This window comes from Macaca fascicularis, chromosome 7, assembly GCF_037993035.2.
Source record: "Macaca fascicularis isolate 582-1 chromosome 7, T2T-MFA8v1.1".
NCBI classification, from domain to species: domain Eukaryota; kingdom Metazoa; phylum Chordata; class Mammalia; order Primates; family Cercopithecidae; genus Macaca; species Macaca fascicularis.
Window position 1 is genome coordinate 92,982,640 of NC_088381.1, and position 18,679 is coordinate 93,001,318.

Below are 18,679 nucleotides of genomic sequence, written 5' to 3' on the forward strand. Positions count from 1 at the left end.
TTGGATCAATAGATATGTTACAGCATGTTAAATTCGATATACAACAAAGAAGATAGTTTTAGTGCTTGCCTTCTAAAGGCTTAGTCTATAATTCCAAAGGTTATGCTATGAATTTCAGGTCTGAAAATTAGAGATTCACCTATGCCTTAGTTTTTTTTTCTTTTACTTATTCTTATGCTTTTAAAGTAAAATTTACATAAAGTGGAATGCATCTATTAAGAGTGCAGATTAACTGGGCACAGTGGCTGACGCCTGTAATCCCAGCACTTTGGGAGGCTGAGGTGGGAGGTTTGCTTGAGCCCAGGTGTTCAAGACTAGCCCAGGCAACATAGGCAGATCCCATCTCCACAAACAATAAAGGAATTAGCCGGGTATGGTGGTGCACATCTGTGGTCCCAGCTATTGAGAAGGCTGAAGTGAGGATCACTTGAACCCCGGAGGTTGAGGCTGCAGTGAGCAGTGATCGTGCCACTGCACTCCAGCCTGAGAGACAGAGTAAGACCTCATCTAAAAAAATAAAGTGCATGTCAATGAGCTTTGACAAATATATAAGCCTCTTTCATCCTTATCCCAACTAGGATGTATTTCTATCACCCCAAAACTTCCCTCCTGCCCTTTTCCAGTCAACATTCTTCTTTTACCCTAAGTCAACCATTCTTCTGATTTCCATCATCACAGATTATTTTTACCTGTTCTTGAACTTCGTATGTTCTTTGGTGTCTTTTCTTTTATTCAACATAATGTTCCTAAAGTTTATTTACTTTGTTTTGTGTATCAGAAGTTCATTCCTTTTTATTGATGGAGTAGTATTTCATTATATGGTTATATTTCAGTTTACTTATTCATCATCCTATTGATGGACATTTAGGTTATTTCAGATTTTGGCTGTTATGAGTAAGGCTGCTTTGAACATTTTATACAAGTCTTTCTGTAAATACATGTTTTTGTTTCTCTTGGGTAAGTACCTAGGATGGGTTTGCTGGGTCAAAGAACAGGTGTCTGTTTAACTTCTGAAGACACTGGCAGCTTTTATTTCTTCTTTGGTGTAACACGGTATTCATTTTTTAGTTCTTCTGAAGTACTTGAGGGTCCTCAGAGGAATGAATCTATTAAAGCAAGAATGATTATTAATTAAAGTTTGTGACAAATAAAGTATGCAATTTCTGTGTCAGGGATCTCAGCTCTGCAAAGAGTTGTCTCAATTACCTAAAATCAAACTTAATTACCTAAAATCAAACTTAATAATTACCATGGCATCCCAAAAGCCTTAAAGGTCAATGTACTTCATATAAAATCTTGAATAATCTTTTCAGAAGAAAATTATATCTGTCAGGATCCAGCCAGGAAAAAAAACACGCAATTATTTTAACAGAGCAAATTTAACATAAATAATTGTTAACTAGGTATAAAGTTATTAGCTAGGTAACTGAAGAGGAAAGAGAGAATAGCGAAGCGTAATATAAGTAGCAATTACAGAAGCATCTACCTTTCCCTCAGGGTGGAGGAAAAGGGAAGAGACTGAAATTCTTAGAATGTAGTAGTGTGGGTCTAAAACAGACGGTATGGGCATTGCTTGGCACATGTTGATGTTTTGAGGTGGGGGTCAGGTGCCTATAGGCCCAATCCAGCCTTCTACCTGTTTTGTATGACCTGGGAGTTAAGAATGGTTTTTTATGTTTTTAAAACATTGAATAAAAAAATAAAAGAATAAGGGTATTAGTTTCCTAGGGCCACCTGTAACAAAATAGCACAAATTACATGACTTAAAACAACAGAAATTTACTCTTGTACAGTTCTGGGAACTAGAAATCCAAAATAGAGTTAGCAACAGGGCGATGATTCCCCTGAGATTCTAGGTAGAATCCTTCCTTGACTTTTTCTAGTTTCCGGAGGTGGCAGTCAGTCCTTGGCTTGTAGCTGATTGCTTCAATCTTGGCTTCCATCTTCACAGAACGAATTCCTTTCTGTGTCCATGTCTTTGCAACATTTTTCTCTTGTATGGATACCACTTGCTTGGGCATGAAGGCTCATGCCTGTAATTGCAGCACTTTAGGAGATAGAGGAGGAAGGAACACTTGAGCCCAGGAGTTCAAGACTGGCCTGGGCAACATAGCAAGACCCCATTTCTTAAAAAAGGAAAAAAAAAAAAAAAAGAAGAAAAGTAAAAGGAAGGATACCAGTCATATTGGATTAGGGCCACCCTAATGACCTCACCTTAATTTGATTATCTGCAGAGACCTCATTTCCAAATAAGGTCATAATCACAGACATAGGAGGTTACTAGTAAAACATATCTTTTTGAGGGGCACAATTTCATTTATAATGATAATAATATTTTGTGACACATAAAATTCATAGAAGATTAAAATTTCAGTGTCCAAAAATAAAGTTATACTTGCCATGCATATTCAGTTAAATATTATCTACAGCTGTTGCTACAACAGCAGGGTTGAGTAGTTGCTATATGAACAAATGGACTGCAAAGCTTGAAATATTTACTATGTGGTCCTTTATAGCAAAAGTTTGCTGACACCAGTTCAATGTGACTGGTTTTGCAAGGATTGGAAAACATGCAAATTGAATTCAGTTGCTGCTACTGGAAGGCCTTGATACCCTTAGATGGAGAAGACCTGTTACTGTGTGATGCCCAGAAGGACATGGAACAGAGAAGCCCACAGGAAGCAAATGAGGAGGAGGAAGTTCCTTTATTCTCCTTCTGTCTTTTAGTTTCCCTGTGTTGGTGGAGCTTAAGAGAGAAAGCCTAAGTTAGGAAAGCAGAAGTGTGATTTGTGAAGTCCCAATTCCAGAAACATAAAGCAGAGAGAAGAGTAGCTTTGGAACTGGTAGGCAATAACTTAATAATTTGTACACATACACATACACACACACACATGCACATCCAACAAGGAAAAAATATGCATAGCTACTATGATCCTCATTTCCATAACAACTCAAGGTCATAGTTTATATTATTAATTATTTTAGAAATATTTTATGTAAACTAAACATATATATTTCTTTAGGTATAAAATTATAATAACACACACACAAGTGTATATATATATATATATAAAACCAAACATCATTTTGAGATGATTGTAGATTTACCCACAGTTCTAAGAAATAATACAGAGAAATCTCATATACCCTTACTTTCCTCCAATGCTAATATCTTACAGAACTTTAGTACAATATTACAACCAAGATATTGATATTGATACAGTCAAGATGCAGAGAACTTTCATCACAAAGATTCTTGTAGCATTCTTTTGTAGCATTCGTCCTTCTTTCTCACCAATTCCCAACCTCATTCTTCGCCCCAGGCAATCACCAACCTGTTCTCCATTTGTAGTATTTTGTCATTTCAAGAATGTTATATAAATGGGCTCATACAGTACCTATCCTTTTGGGACTGGCTTTTTGGGCTCATCATAATTCTCCAGACATTCATTCAAGTTGTTGTGTGTATCAATAGTTCACGCAATCCTTTTCCTTGCTGAGTAGTATTGCACATATGGATATACCAGATTTTTGTATAACTGTTCACTCATGGAAGGACATCAGGGCTGTACTCAGTTTTAAGCTATTACAAGTAAAGTAGCTAAAAATATCTATGTATAGGTTTTTTTTACAGATGGAAGTTTTTTCCCACACCCCTGACCCCCCAGCTAAAAGCTGGAGAGGGCAATTCCTGGATTGTATGACAGTTGCACATTTAGTTTTTTAGGAAGCTGCCAAAATAATCTCCAGAGTGTCTGTAGCATTTTACATTCCCACCAGCAATGTATGAGTGATCCAGTTTCTACACAATCTTGTCAGCATTTGGTGTTGTCACAATTTCTTATTTTAGCCATTCTAATAGATGTGTAATGATATCTCATTGTAGTTTTAATTTACATTTCCCTGCCAGTTAATGATGTGAAATGTCTTATAATGTACTTATTTGCCACCTGTATACCATATTTATTAGTATGTCTGTTTATGTCTTTTGTTCATTTTCTAATTGGTTTTTCTTTGTTAAGTTTTTAGAATAGTTTATATATTGTAGATACTAGTCCTTTGCCAGATACATTTTTGCAAATATTTTCTCCTATTCTGAAGCTTATCTCTTCATCCTTTCAATAGAATCTTTCATAGAGCAAAAGTTTGAAATTTTGATGAAATCCAATTTATCAATCTTTTCTTTTATGGATCATGATTTTGGTGTCAAATCTAAAAATTCTTTATTTAGTCTTAGATTCTGAAGACTTTCTCTTATTACTTTTTTCTAAAAGTTTTATACTTTTAAAATTTCACTTAAATCTTTAATACTTTATTTATTTATTTTTGTTTTTATTTTATTTTATTTTATTTTTTTCAGACAGGGCCTTGCGCTGTCACCCAGGCTGGGGTGCGGCCTTGACTTCCTACATTAAAGCCACCCTCCCACCTCAGCCTCTTGAGTAGCTGGGATCACAGGCACATGCCACAACGCCTGGTTAATTTTTTTGTATTTTTTTTTTTTAGAGATGAGGTTTCACCATGTTTCCCAGGCTAATACTTTTTGAGTTAATTTTAACTTAATGTTGAAGCTTAGGCCCACGTTCATCTTTTTGACCTGTGGATGTCCAATTGTTTCAGCACCATTGTTGAAAAGTTATTTTTCCTCCATTGAATTGCTTTTGCACCTTTGTGAAAAATAAACTGCACATATTTGTTTAGGTCTATTTTGGGTTCTCTATTCTGTTCCATCGATTTATGTGTCTATTTTATCACCAGTGCCAGGTAGCCTTGATTACTGTAGCGATATATTTTGAAATCGAGTAGAATAATTCTTGCTTTATTCTTTATCAAAATGGTTGTATCTATTCGAGTTCCTTTGCCTTTACATATACATTTTACAATAATCTTGTCTACATCTACAAATTCTCTTGCTGGAATTTTGATAGAAATCACATTTGACCTGTATGTTGAGAAGGCTATGAGTTAGGTTAGTGATTTGCAGAATAAATTTGCCTGTGACCATCTCCATTGTTTCTTTGCATACATTAATATTCATTGACACACATGCCAGTGTGCGCATGCGTGTGCATGCTGTGCATGCATGTGTGTATGTAAAGAAAAAAGAGGAGGGGGGAACTTCTTCCCTCTCCGGATTTAGTGTCATATGAGGTATAAGCAGTTCAGTGAGGGTTTGGGGCACAGGTGAAAAATCTGCCAAACAAAATCTTTAGATACAACCATTAAGATGTGGCCAATTTGGTTGAGGTATTTTGATGCAGTCCATTTAAAACATAGTATCACTGTTATATTGCCAACTTATATTAGCAACAAAGATCCCTGTGTCATTTCTAACCCCCATTCAAATCACGGAGGGTTTTCATATTCAGTTGTGTTTAATTTTGTATTGGCCCACATTTTTGCCCTTATAAAGCTTAAAAGTAATTTTTTAAAAATTTGAATAGGCAATGGATATATTCAAAATTTAAAAAATGTAATGCATCATGTAATACAATCACAAAAATATCAAAACAATATATAAAGAAATGAACCGTATATTCTTATAGCCACACTATCCATATCCATTTAGTTCTACCCCACCCCCAACAGGTAACCACTTTTTAATTTGTTTATCATTCCAGGGAATAGCCCGCACATATGTTTACATATACACTTAGAGTATTTACTTTAAAACACTATCATTAAAAATGTAAATACATTTTGACTTTTTGTTAATCACTTTGTCTGGCAGTAGATATGGTCTGTGATCTCAGTTTGTTCCATTTTTATAAAACACAACTTGTAATAATGTATCTTAAGAGTCAATACCCTCATTTAAAAAATTTTTGTTAAAACTTAAATCTTGAAAGTTTTCCCCTCACTTTCTTAACTTTTATATACCAATATTGTTAGATAAATCTGTTTAATTTTAAGGCCTGAAGATTCTTTATTAATCTTACTCAAGACATTTTGAGACCAGGAGAAGAGGAGTGTGTTCAGGGCCCTGTTTGTGGCACAAACAGGGAGTGGAACAAAGGCCCAGTCCAGAGCTGCCCTCTGCCCACACTCCTGAACACACTCATTGCTGTGAGATGACTCAGATTTATTGTTACCATGGCTGAAATCCATTGGAAAAATGTTTCAGCCATTCATCTCAATCCTCTGCTAGTCATGCGGTTTATTCTTTATAAATGAGGATTTCTTCTTTTTTGCTGACAGTTTCATGATTTTAGTTGTTTCTGCTCTCTTAACATTTGCCCAGTTCAATGATTAATCCTCTGATCTGAGCCCACTTAGATTGGAGTAATATCTTGCCAATGAGAATGAGCAAGTGAATAATTGAAATTTTTATTAAGGATGAAATTTCTTTACTATATTACATTTATCATATATGATAGTTTCAACTTTCTGAGCCTGTCTTGTCAAATGCATTCTTTCTCATTATCTCCTTTATAAAATGTTTAATTTAAATGGTCAGTCTTCTGTTTGTATGCAGGAGAATGTTAGCCTGATCCTCAACCAATTGATACCATGTTTCAAGTTCGGTTTGACTTCTACTAATGTAGTAGTCTGACCCCTAGTGGTTATAAGAAACATCTGCATGGCTTATTGTAAGCAAATTTTGACTGGATTTTCTGTAAAGTGAACATCGGACAATAATTTCTCCTTGAAAATAAATAAAATAAAAATGAGAGTAGAATTTCGAGTCCGTAGAAGAAATAATAATAGGAAAGTTCAGGTAAAATCATGTTTCTATAAAAATAATTTCTAAGTCGGTATTTTTACTAATTTTTTAGTATTATGTGATCAGGCTGGACTTACAAACACACGTATGTTCCAGGAATTAATTCTATGTTATTTATTGGAAACAAAGTTTGTTTGCCCCCAAAATTAATGTTTTGTCATTGTCCTGGCATGCCCTTTCTAGTCTGTGTAGAATTGGGATCAAACTTAGAGCTGGATGACATTTTTGTGGTCTGAAGATCAGAGAACCAGAAAGGATTGGCCACAAAGTGAAGTCACAAAGTGAAATTATCAGTAAATCTAAGCGATCTCTGTCTTTCATGAGGCCCTGAGGTCTAGGAGGGCCTGAGTCACAGCAGGAGAGTACAGCCTGCCCTTGATTCTTTGGAGCTAGGAGGCAAAGTCGTGCTATAGAAGAGAAGGAGGAGGGTCTCTAGAGTGTAGATCCAGGAAGGAACAAACTGTAAAAACTATAAATGCAGTATGTGCTTACTGTAAAAATGTTCAAACAGAAGGATATGAAGTAAAAGATAAAAATTACTCCTTTTTTTTCCAGCCTGAGTTCCACCAAAACCATAGCCTAGAACTATGTACTTAGACATGCAACCACCATTTTTTGTGTGCACACATGTGTGCATGCGCATGCGCACCTGCACCCACAGGTTTCACATGGGTTCATGTTACACATATTGTTCTATAAGTTGATTTCTTCACTTAATATCGTGGACATCTTTCCAAGTCAGTATATTCTTATTGTCTGCCTATCTACTGTTCTAAGAATGTGGACTAATTTGTTAACTATCCTTAAGTAATTTACATGTAGATGTTTTTAAAAATTTTCTGCTACTATAAACAATGTTTTAATAAACATCCTAGAGCATGTAACTACAGACTTATACAAGTATATATGTATACATATGTATATATATATTATACGAGTATGTGTATATATATACACACACACACACATATATGGAGTAAATGCCATTAAAATAAAATTTTAGGTCAAAGCTTATTCATAATTACAATCTTGACATTTAATAAAAGCATATTTTTGAAACTGATATTGTCCCATTTCCCTGTCTTCACTTATTCCTTGTTCCTGGTACCCCTTCCCAGACCCTGATGGCTTTGTTTCTCTTTCCCTTAGTCGGCCCTGACCTTTGTCCTTTATGCACATCTAACCTTTCCTTTTGTGAAAAGAATATAGTCTTGCCCTGTGAATTTCCTCAACTACCTTTGCTTTGTGTAGATGTGCTGACACCTTTTTCTCTCCCTCTCTCTTTATGCCTCTCAGACAGCTGAGGAAGAAGCACCCTTCTAGCCTCCATCTGTTCACTTTTGCCACATCCCTTATTCTTTCTGAGCCCTTCTCCCATCAGGTATCCCTTAATGCTGCTTTAATCTCGCCTTTTTAACTTCTTGTTTCTACCTGGCTTATACAATGTTATCCTCTATTCTTTAAGCCGTGTTTTCCATAGCTTGTCTTCTAAATACTAGTTCTGGGAGGTACTCGGTGGAAAAAAATAATCATTTTGTCAAATAAACTTGAGTCATTTGTATACTATTAACTTCCTTTTGAATACTGAGAACTCACAGTAGCTTGTTGAAGGTGCTGAGAAGTTCTGCAGTAATGAAAAGACATCTTCTTACCTTTGCTTACTCAGTATATCCCTAAATTATTTTACCATAAAAGCTACCCTTTCCCTTTTTAATCTTCTGTAATTTTTTTTTTTTTTTTTTTTTTTTTTTTGAGACGGAGTCTCGCTCTGTAGCCCAGGCTGGAGTGCAGTGGCCGGATCTCAGCTCACTGCAAGCTCCGCCTCCCGGGTTCACGCCATTCTCCGGCCTCAGCCTCCCGAGTAGCTGGGACTACAGGCACCCGCCACCTCGCCTGGCTAGTTTTTTTTTGCATTTCTTAGTAGAGACGGGGTTTCACCGTGTTAGCCAGGATGGTCTCGATCTCCTGACCTCGTAATCCGCCCGTCTCGGCCTCCCAAAGTGCTGGGATTACAGGCTTGAGCCACCGCGCCCGGCCCTGTAATGTTTTTTAATATCTATAGATACCTTTTGGGAAATTTTTATTGTCTCTGTGACTCTGCCAAATTCTAAAGCTAAGGTTTTTTTCTTCCCATTTTTTAAATTAAAAAATATTTTAAATGGATAATCATACATATTTATGGGGTACATAGTGACATGACAATACATACAATGTGTAATGATAAGACTGGAGTAATTAGCATATCCATCATTTCAAATATTTATCATTTCTTTGTGTTAGGAGCATTCAGTATCCTCCTTCTAGCTATTTGAACCTTTATATTGTTATTAACTATAGTTATCTATAGTGCTATAGAATGCTATAACTTAGTCCTCCTATCTAACTATAATTTCGTATCCTTTAACAAATCTCTCCCTACCCCCCAACCTTTTTTCGCCTACCCTTCTCAGCCTCTAGTATCCTCTGTTCTACTTTTTACTTCTATGAGGTTAATTTTTCTTTAGTTTCCACATATGAATGAGAACATGCGGTGTTTAACTTTTTGTTCCTGGCTTATTTCACTTAACTTAATGTCCTCTAGTTCCATCCATGAAATGTCATATATATACATGATACGGTTTGACTATGTTCCCATTCAAATCTCAATTTGAATTGTATCACCCAGAATTCCCATGTTTTGGGAGGGACCCACGATGAGGTACTGAATCATGGGGGCTGGTCTTTCCTGTGCTATTCCCGTGATGGCGAATAAGTCTCATGAAATCTGATAGGTTTATCAGGGGTTTCCACTTTTTGCTTCCCCCTTATTCTCTCTTGCTGTGCCACCAAGTAAGAAGTGCCTTTTGCCTCCTGCCATGATTCTGAGGCCTCCCCAGCCATGTGGAACTCTAAGTCCAATTAAACCTCTTTTTCTAATGGCTGATAGTATTCCATTGTGTGTATATACCACATCTTCTTTATCCAGCCATCTGTTGTTAGACCCTAGGTTGATTCCATGTCTTGGCTGTTGTGCATAGTGCTGTAATAAAAATGAGAGTAAAGAGGTATCTTTGTTACACTGATTTTCTTTCCTTTGGATAAATGCCCCGGTAGTGGGATTGCTGGATTACGTGGTAGCCCTCTTTGTAGTTTTTTGAGGAACCACATACTGTCTTCTGTAGTGGCTTTGCTAGTATCAGTCCTACCAACCACACACAAGTGTTCCCGTTTCTCTGCATCCTTGCCAGCATTCATTACTTTTTATTTTTTGATAATAGGGGCTGAAGTCATACCTCGTTGTGGTTTTGATTTGCATTTCTCTGTTGATTAGTGATGTTGAGCATTTTTTTCATATATTTGTTGGCCATTTGTGTGTCTTTTATGTTTTTTAAGGTCTAGAGTATATCATTTATCTCTGCACTTAAAAAAAAAAAACTGCTTGTTCCCAGACAACCCATTGCAACATGGTCTCTACCCTGACCATTCTACTGAAGTCCGCTGAACCTGTTCTGATTCTGGGTTCCCAACTGCTAAATCGGGGGCTTTCTCTCAGTCCTCCTCTTGAATTTCTTGCTAAGGAAAGAAATATGTTTTGTTACCAGAGTTTTTTATTTAACTGCAAAAAAAAATTTCTAACTGATACACATAGGTTTTGAAACTTCTTCCCTTTCCTCACTTCTGAACCCAGGAGCTCTCCAAGAGCACCAGCACGTTTTGAAATTCTCTTCTCACAGCAGACAGGGATTCAGGCAGTCCAGGAAAGTCTGCTAGTTGAGAGAAACTTGAGCAGTTCCTCTCAACTAGCAGAGTTTCTCTAAACTTTGAAGAAATTGCCACTACTTCTCCTGTGTGCCCTTCTTTCACACAAGGGTAGTGGCAATTTCTTTGTAAGTTGAGCATTGTCTAAATAGTTCTTCTAAAAAGAAGATGCAGAGCTCACATACCAGTTCAAGAATCTTTCATCTGATTGGAAGGTAAAGTTGAAAATCCAGACACTGTGTGGAGTAATGGCAATGGGTAATTACCCAAATATTTATGTTTTTCAACATCTTTTTTTTTTTTTTTTTTAAAAATATATTTTCTATAGTCATTGTTGGGAGAAACAGTTGAGTCATTTTTCATGTTGACTAGGTTTTATTTGTAGAATAACTTACATTATTTTTGAATTGGCATGTTGTCATCACTTCCTACTCTGTTTCCAGGGTCCTGCCTTCCTAAAAATGTTTCTGACACTTCTATGTTTGTTCAAATGAATTTTTTCATCACAACAATTGATTACAGAAGTCAGGATATGCCAGACCTTGACTGCCTATTCATGAGAGAGAGAAGTCATAGGGCCAGATGATGTCAGTTATCAGATGTCACAGCCAGCCTGATAAGACATGAGTTGGGAGAGAGTTGAAGGTCAGAGGAGTCCCATGTGAAAGGTGAAACCAGAGTAAATGAAGAAAAGAAAGTTGTAAAAATTGATGGTCATGTATGGAGGTGCAATGCCTAGATTCACGTTCGATAAAACTGTCCCTGGCCTAGTCCCTCAGATGGAAGGTGAGCAGCTCTTCCTTTCCCTCGCTTGCTGCTTGACTGGGGGGAGAATGCTTTGTCATGCTGACCCCGGATAGGATTAAAATTGTTTTTGCAAATTTTAATAATTTCATAAACTTCTCTGAGATGACAATCCTCATTTTTGAATCTTCTGTGTTTTCTTGAAGCCCTATGCCTGGAGCATGGTGCTGGCTTCTGATGGGCAGGTATCTTTCTCTTCATTTTACACCCACAAAGAAGTGAAGTGAGGGTGCCCTTTGGTGCAAAATTGTGGCAGAGTTGGGAATCTAGTAGGTTTCTGAGACCTCTGGGTTGAGTACTCACCACTCAAATGTACTGGTTGGGAAGCACTGCTTCCTCATGCTGTATGTTCAGAAGTTATTTTCTGAAAAAGAAATCTGAGGCTGTGCTAAGGAAAAGACACATAAATTCAATTCCTCTTTTTTCCTCAGTCCCTCCACCTTCCCTGTAAGAGTTGCAATCCTATTACTGATTGCCTGATGGTAGGGGACATCCAGCACTAAGAAAAAATGTCATTAAAGAAAATGGTAGCCTTTAAAGGGCTTTTTATTGATTTTCAATGGGTTTAACTGTTATCCTCAGGCTTTTGGACATTATCTCTTTCTATTGAAAAGAGGTGGCCCCTTTTGTTTTTAAGCTGAACGTGCCTAGTGCAAGGAAACTACTAAGATCAGTCTTGGTATACCAAATTGAGGACATTATTGTAAAATTCATACTTGCAGGACAATTTGGATACTTATAAGGACCAAAGGAAGGTATAGGAAAAGGAAAAGGAGAAAAAAAAGAGTAAGTAAATGAGAACTGAGACAAAGAAAGGGCTCTATGAGGTAATGATGAATAGAACAACGGCTCATTATTACATATGGAAAAGAGTGACCTTGCTGAGACTCTGAGAGGCCACCTATGCTGTAAGACTCCCTCCACCACCAATGAGCTCTAGGTGCTCAAGGAAGATAAACGTAACTGCATAAGTGCTCATGCGGGGTGGGAAAAACAAACAGAAAAACTCCACTGTTGTCTGAGTTCAAAACAGCTTTACTCTGAGATAATCTTACAAAATTGTACAGGAAAAGGGAAAGCATTTCTCTACTAACTAGACAGAATGATAAGCCACACACATTCCAGGGCTAATGGTCAATGATCCCAAATGAGCACCTGTAGGGAGGCAGAGGCCCGAGACCAGCATCACTAGAAGATCCCAGACCTGAGCTATAAGGAGTTGCTCTCATGGTGTTTGGTGAACTCTTCCCTTACTGATCCCTCCCTTGGAGACTCTGAAAAAGTGATTTTTATCACCGGTCCAATGCTGGTGAGGGTTAGGGGCCATTTAAATTGTACATGTGGGTACTTCTGGAACTTTTTCAACTATTTGGAGGCAGAAGGCCTTACATAAAAAGGCTGAGACCTTTTGCTCCTCAATTGAGAACTGAAAACACTGAGATTGAAGTAATTCTTATAAACATAACTCTGCTGTATTCGCCACATATGCAGCCTGAATCCTAAGCATACTATAGATGATTTTGCTGCACACAAAGTGTGGTAATCATTAGCTAAGGTTGATCAAGCCCAACTTGATGATGGCTGAGCATTGCTTTCTCAATTGCTACTTTTCAAGAATTGTTAAAAGAACCTGCCCACTTCTTATTTATAGAAACAAGGCCCATTAGAATGGGAGCTTAGAGATCATCTAGTCCAATAATGTTAGTTTACAGGCAGCACCACCAAGGTTCATAGAACTCAGTGACCTACTCCAAGTTTATACGTTAGAGAGGAAGACAGAAAAGAATAGGTTCAAATGGAAGTAATGGTACATTCCCAGCATGTGATAATACTAGTAATTAGTCTTGGCTCTACTTACTAGGTGGATGTTTAGCCACAGATTTTTCCATTATTTTGTCCTACCACTGAACCTCAATCTCTCTTTAAAAGAGATATTTATTTTAGATTCAAGGGGTATATGTTACCTGGGTATATTGTGTGATGCTGAGGTTTGGGGTGTAACCAAGTAGTGAGCACACAATAGTTATTCAACTCTTGTCTGTCTCCTTCCCTCTCCTTTAGCAGCCTCCAGTTTCTTTTGTTGCCATCTTTATGTCCACGAATACCCAATGTTTAGCTCCTACTTATAAGTGAAAACATGTGGGATTTGGTTTTCTATTCCTGTGATAATTCACTTAGGATAATGGCTTTCAGCTGCATCCATGTTGCTGCAGAGGACATGATTTCACTCTTTTTTTTTATGGCTGCATGGTATTCTGTGACGTATGTGTGCCTCCTTTTCTTTATCCAGTCCACCATTGATGGACACCTAGGTTGATTCCATATCCTTGCTATTGTGAATAGTACTGCAATGAACATCCAAGTGTATGTAACTTTTTGGTAGAATGACTCATTTTATTTTGAATATATACCCAGTAATTTGTTTGCTGGGTTAAATGGCAGTTCTACTTTAAATTCTTTGAGAAGTCTTCAAACTGTGGCTGAACAAATTTACATTCCTACCAGCAGTGTTTCAGTGTTCCCTTTGTCCCAGCACCTGTTATTTTTTGACTTTTGAATTATAGCCATTCTGACTAGTGTGAGATGGTATCTCATTGTGGTTTTGACTTCCATTTATCTGATGATTAGTGATGCTGAGTATTTTTCCATGTTTGTTGGCTAATATGTATGCCTTCTTTTGAGAAGTGTCTGTGCATGTCTTTTGCCCATTTTAAAAAATGGGGTTATTTGATTTTTTCCATTGTTTAAGTTACTCTCTCATTCTGTAGGTTTTCTTTTACCCTGTTGATAGTTTCTTTTGCTGTTCAAAAGCTCTTTAGTTTAATTAGGTCCCACTTACCAAATTTTGTTTTTGTTATAATTGCTTTCAAAGACTTAAGTCATAAATTATTTCCCAAGGCCAACGTCCAGAGGGTGTTTCCTAGGATTTTTTTTTTTCTGGGATTCTTATAGTTTGAGGTCTTACATTTAAATCTTTAATCCATCTTTAGTTAATTTTTGTATCTGGTGAAAGACAAGTGTCTAATTTCATTTTTTCTGCATATGGTTAACCACCTATCTCAGCACAATTTATGGAATATGATGTCCTTTCTGCATCTTTGTGAAAGATCAAATGGTTGTGGGTGTGGCTTTATTTTGGGCTTTCTATTTTGTTTTATTGGTCTATGTGTCTGTCTTTTTTTTTTTTTTTTTAAACCAACACCATGCTGTTTTGATTACTGTAGCCTTATAGTATAGTTTAAATTTGGACAATGTGATGCCTCTGGCTTTGTTCTTTTTGCTTAGAATTTCTTTTGTTATTTAGGCTCTTTTTTTTGTTAACTTCTGTCTTTGTTAGACTTTCTTAAATAGAGAATTAAGGAACTATGTAAATATTCAAGTGTATGCTAGTGATTGATGATGTGTAACACTGGCTTGGGCTTTAATCGTTTCTCCTTTCTGATAATTCTAAGTAATTTAGTTACTTTTTCTCATAGGTACTGGAGAGGTATGTTATGACTAGAGAAATAGTATAGGAATTGGAATTGGTGGTCCTTAGTTTAAGTCCTAGTTAGCAATCTGCAAATGTAATGAGCTGCTGCTGCTGTTTTTGTTATTGTTAATAATATCTAAATGAATGACTGTGAGAGACTTACATCTCTAAATTTTCATTTCTTATTGTTAAAATTTAAAAATTCCTGCTCTTAGATTTAGTGTAAGAATCCATAGAAAAATGTTAATGAAATGCATAGAAAAGTTAAAAGCACTGTATATTTTATTATTGTCACTTTAATATTACTAAAAGTAACAAATATGCTACTGAAACTCTTTTTAAAATAAATCATTGATTTTATGATGTTTTTCCAAGAAGGATTTGTGATGGCTTCAAAGAGCAAAATAAAATAAAACTAGAGAAATATCAGTGGCAAGGGAAAAAGAAGAATACACAGGTCAGCAGAATAGTTTTGTTCATAGAATAGAGACACATGTAGGCATTACTTCCATTATACCCTTCAATTTTTTTTTTCAAACAGCTGACACTCCTGAGGAGAGATGTCTGTTCTATAGTACTTTTTAAAATTGTTTTTTAGATGCTTAAATGAGGGATACTTTATTGTAATTGGGGTGAACTCTACTGTACACCCAGGCTGAGGAGTCTCTGGGCTTTGGTTTGTCTTTCATTACTTTTTGTGTCTCTAGTTGGAAGGATAGTGCTGCATGACATTTTAATGAACATATAACCAAAGTCAGATTTTCAAAAGTCTTCAAGTACTCAGGAAAATACATGAGAAATATCTGTTAAAAAATCTGCTAGGGGATACACAGTGAGAAGCATATAAAAACAACCTTGTGAATATGTACATAAATTAGATGTTAGTAAAGGGTAACCAGGGTTGGGGGTGGTTCACACTGAGATCACTTCTTCAAAAAGGACATTCTTTCACTGCAGAGAGGGCTGATTAAAAATGAATGAAACAATAATACATTGTCTTTAACACAAGATAATTAGGATGAATCTCTAGGATATATAAACACAGATCATCGATGCTCAGCTTTCACTCTCCTAGTTAAAAGAAATGAAAATAGACAGTGTGAAGTTTAGACAGAGTAAAGATAATAATTGGAGTTTGAAATGAGGTAGAGTTGACAGTGAGAGCTATTTTGAACATGAAGTGAGTTGACTGAGTACTAGGTGAAGAGATAGAGGGAGAAGGAAGGAAAAATGAGAGGAAGGGCCCATGATTAAGGGTGTATTAAATGAAGAAAGAGGTTCAATGTCTTTACTTGGGATGGGGACAGACATATAGGACCTTTTACTCTACTTTCCTCCTCATTTTGACAGGCTGTGGTTAAATATTTGGAGCATGGGCTTTTGGGTTATGTATTATGATATGTAAGTAGAGAATCTCCCATGAGCCTTATTGTGGGGTCAGCAGTCATCCTGATAATTAATGAGATCAGATGATGGATTTGGATATTATCTGCAGGCTTTTAACACTGACAGAAGAGAGGTGTTAAAAATAGATACTAGAAGATACTAGATACTAGAAGAAGGTGGTAAGAAAGAAAAGCCTAAGAGTAGGAGGAGAGAGTGCATCACCTGATATGGCTGTGCGCTGTAGGGCAGAGGCTCTCAAACTCTGAGCAAGTGGTTCAGAAGGTCTGTGGGGGCCTGAGAATTTGCATTTCTAAAAAGTTCTCAGATGATGTTGATGCAGCTGGCTTGGGGACTACACTTTGAGATCCACTACAAGAGTTTATGGGAAGAGACTAGGAAAGACGTTTACCACTTTCTGGTATTGACTGTAATTTTTTTTCAGTTTGTTGACCAAATTAAATGAAAAGTGATTTTCAGATCATTATTAAAGGCTTTAAACTGCAAGTTGAGAGCCTTGAAAAAAACAGGAAGGATTAGACATCATTATACATGCACACTGAGAGCCTGAGCAATAAGGGTGAATGACTGGGCTGCTCTATTGTCAGGCTGTGCATAGTATTAAGTGAGATTGTAGCTAGTCATAGTGCAAGTGACTTCTAACATGGTCCTAATAGAATGGTGTATGTGGGGAAGAAAAAAACATATTCTTTTGTAAAAAGCCCCAGAGTCTCCTGTCAAAATTCTAAGCACCATCTTCTCCTCTTTCTGGCATAGCGATAGAATTTGTTATGAATACTTTCAGCTTTCAACAAGAAATAGAAATTCTTACTAACAGCAGATTAATAAAAATACATTTATTTTCATCTCATAACAATAAGTCTGTAAGTGGGTGGCTGCTGGGGTTGGTTGGTTCAGGGGTTTAGTAAAGTCAGAATTTGCTTTCTTTTCAATTCTCTTGACCTTTTCCTGTGGTTAATACCCATGTTGCTTATGGCCTGGCATGTGGGCTCTCCTGGAAAATGTTCCATGTGCACTAGAGAAGAATATGTATTCTGCTTTTATTGAGTGAGTGTTCTATAGATGTCTGTTAGTTCTATGTGTCTCTGGCTGGCAGCTAGGTAGAGAAGAATTTTGGTCTCAGCTGCACATTTCTGCAGTAGAGCTTCCATCATATTGATCTGGGGCCTGGGGGAAGTGATGGTATGTGAGCAAATTCATGGCTCAGTTGCCCCAGGCTGTTGATGTCCTTAGTGAGATTTAGTAGATTTTCTGGACTAAATGTTTTCCATTTGCTATTTGCCTTAAGACAATTTCTAGAGTTTTTTTTATATCATTTTCAGCAGTTGAATGGTTGACTGAGTGGCAAGAGGGTCTACACTTCTCACATCATCACTCTGGGAGTTGATTTCTCTTATGTATATTTTTAATCATAGGAGTATCTTTCTGTTCTTTTACACTGATTAAATAAATTAGAGCCAGATCAGTGAGATCATAGATAGTAGGTTAATTATCTTAAGGTTAGTGAGAAAAGCCAACTTCCCAAGACAAACATTGTTTAAAGAAACAGTAAGTTCTTTTAACAAATATTGTTTCTGATAATAAACATTTAGTCTCAAGTTTATAAATTAATGACTCCTGTAGTTGTTAAAAGAAACATTTCATTTTTTTCACTTGGGTAAACAGATTTAGGAAAAAATCAACTATGATTATAAGATCTTAAAAAAACAACTTTCACTGAAATTTTGAGGCAACTAATATGCAAATACCACTAACATTGCCCTTATTTTTCATTTCAACAAAGATAATTTGTAATCATCTGCTTTACTTTCTCAAAAACCCTACTTCAACAGCTCTTTACTTAAAATTTCCACTAGTTGCTACTGAAACATATGATCTCTGAGTTTAATCAAGGCTGGGTAAAATAATTTGAGTTAAATAATTTATTTTTGAGCTGCTTTTGGAGAAAGTGAATGACATAAATGAAAGTAATATATTTGAATATAATTCTTGGGGAAATTTTATATCCAAAAACAAGTTTCATTAAGTGTAGTGATATAATGAATCTTCTACATACCCCTGCTGCATGAGATTTTCCAAAGAGAATTTTGTTGCAACCAACAGACTTGCAGCCAATATCCAAACAGTGCTTGGATCAACTGGGACATGAAAATAACTAGTCCTGTAATGCTGTAATGTTATTTAATATGTTAAATAACTCTGTATGCTGATGTGGGCTAGAATGATGACTATGACCAGGGGAAGAGATGAATAGAATATAATTAACTTTTATTGTTTGGAGATAGCTGACAGCTGTTGCCAGATAATATACTGCAGAACACTAAGTTTATACCTTTTACTCCCCGGATACTCCACAGGTTGGTATTTGTCCTCTAACTTCTCCTGCCCCCATGAGATTTGTTCCATTCACTGAGCAGGCCAAACATGGGAGAGGTAGACTGTAGAGTTTATAGGCAACTCCTTGGTCACCTCAGAAACAGAAGGTGGGAGACTAAAGTTTACAGATAGCACAACTGTGCTACACTCATACTCCCTCA

At 36.6% G+C, this 18,679-nt stretch overlaps 1 long non-coding RNA gene across 1 annotated transcript in view; it reads right to left on the reverse strand.

Moving 5' to 3' along the window:
• The window catches only part of LOC135971658 (uncharacterized), a 32,648-nt gene extending 20,586 nt beyond the window's left edge, over positions 1–12,062 (reverse strand). Inside the window, exons 1-3 of the long non-coding RNA XR_010587907.1 lie at positions 11,987–12,062; positions 11,570–11,630; positions 966–1,106 (exon numbers count right to left, since the gene is read on the reverse strand). This is a non-coding gene — a long non-coding RNA (uncharacterized lncRNA). The remainder of the gene's footprint in view (positions 1–965; positions 1,107–11,569; positions 11,631–11,986) is intronic.
• Positions 12,063–18,679: the final 6,617 nt, after the last annotated feature.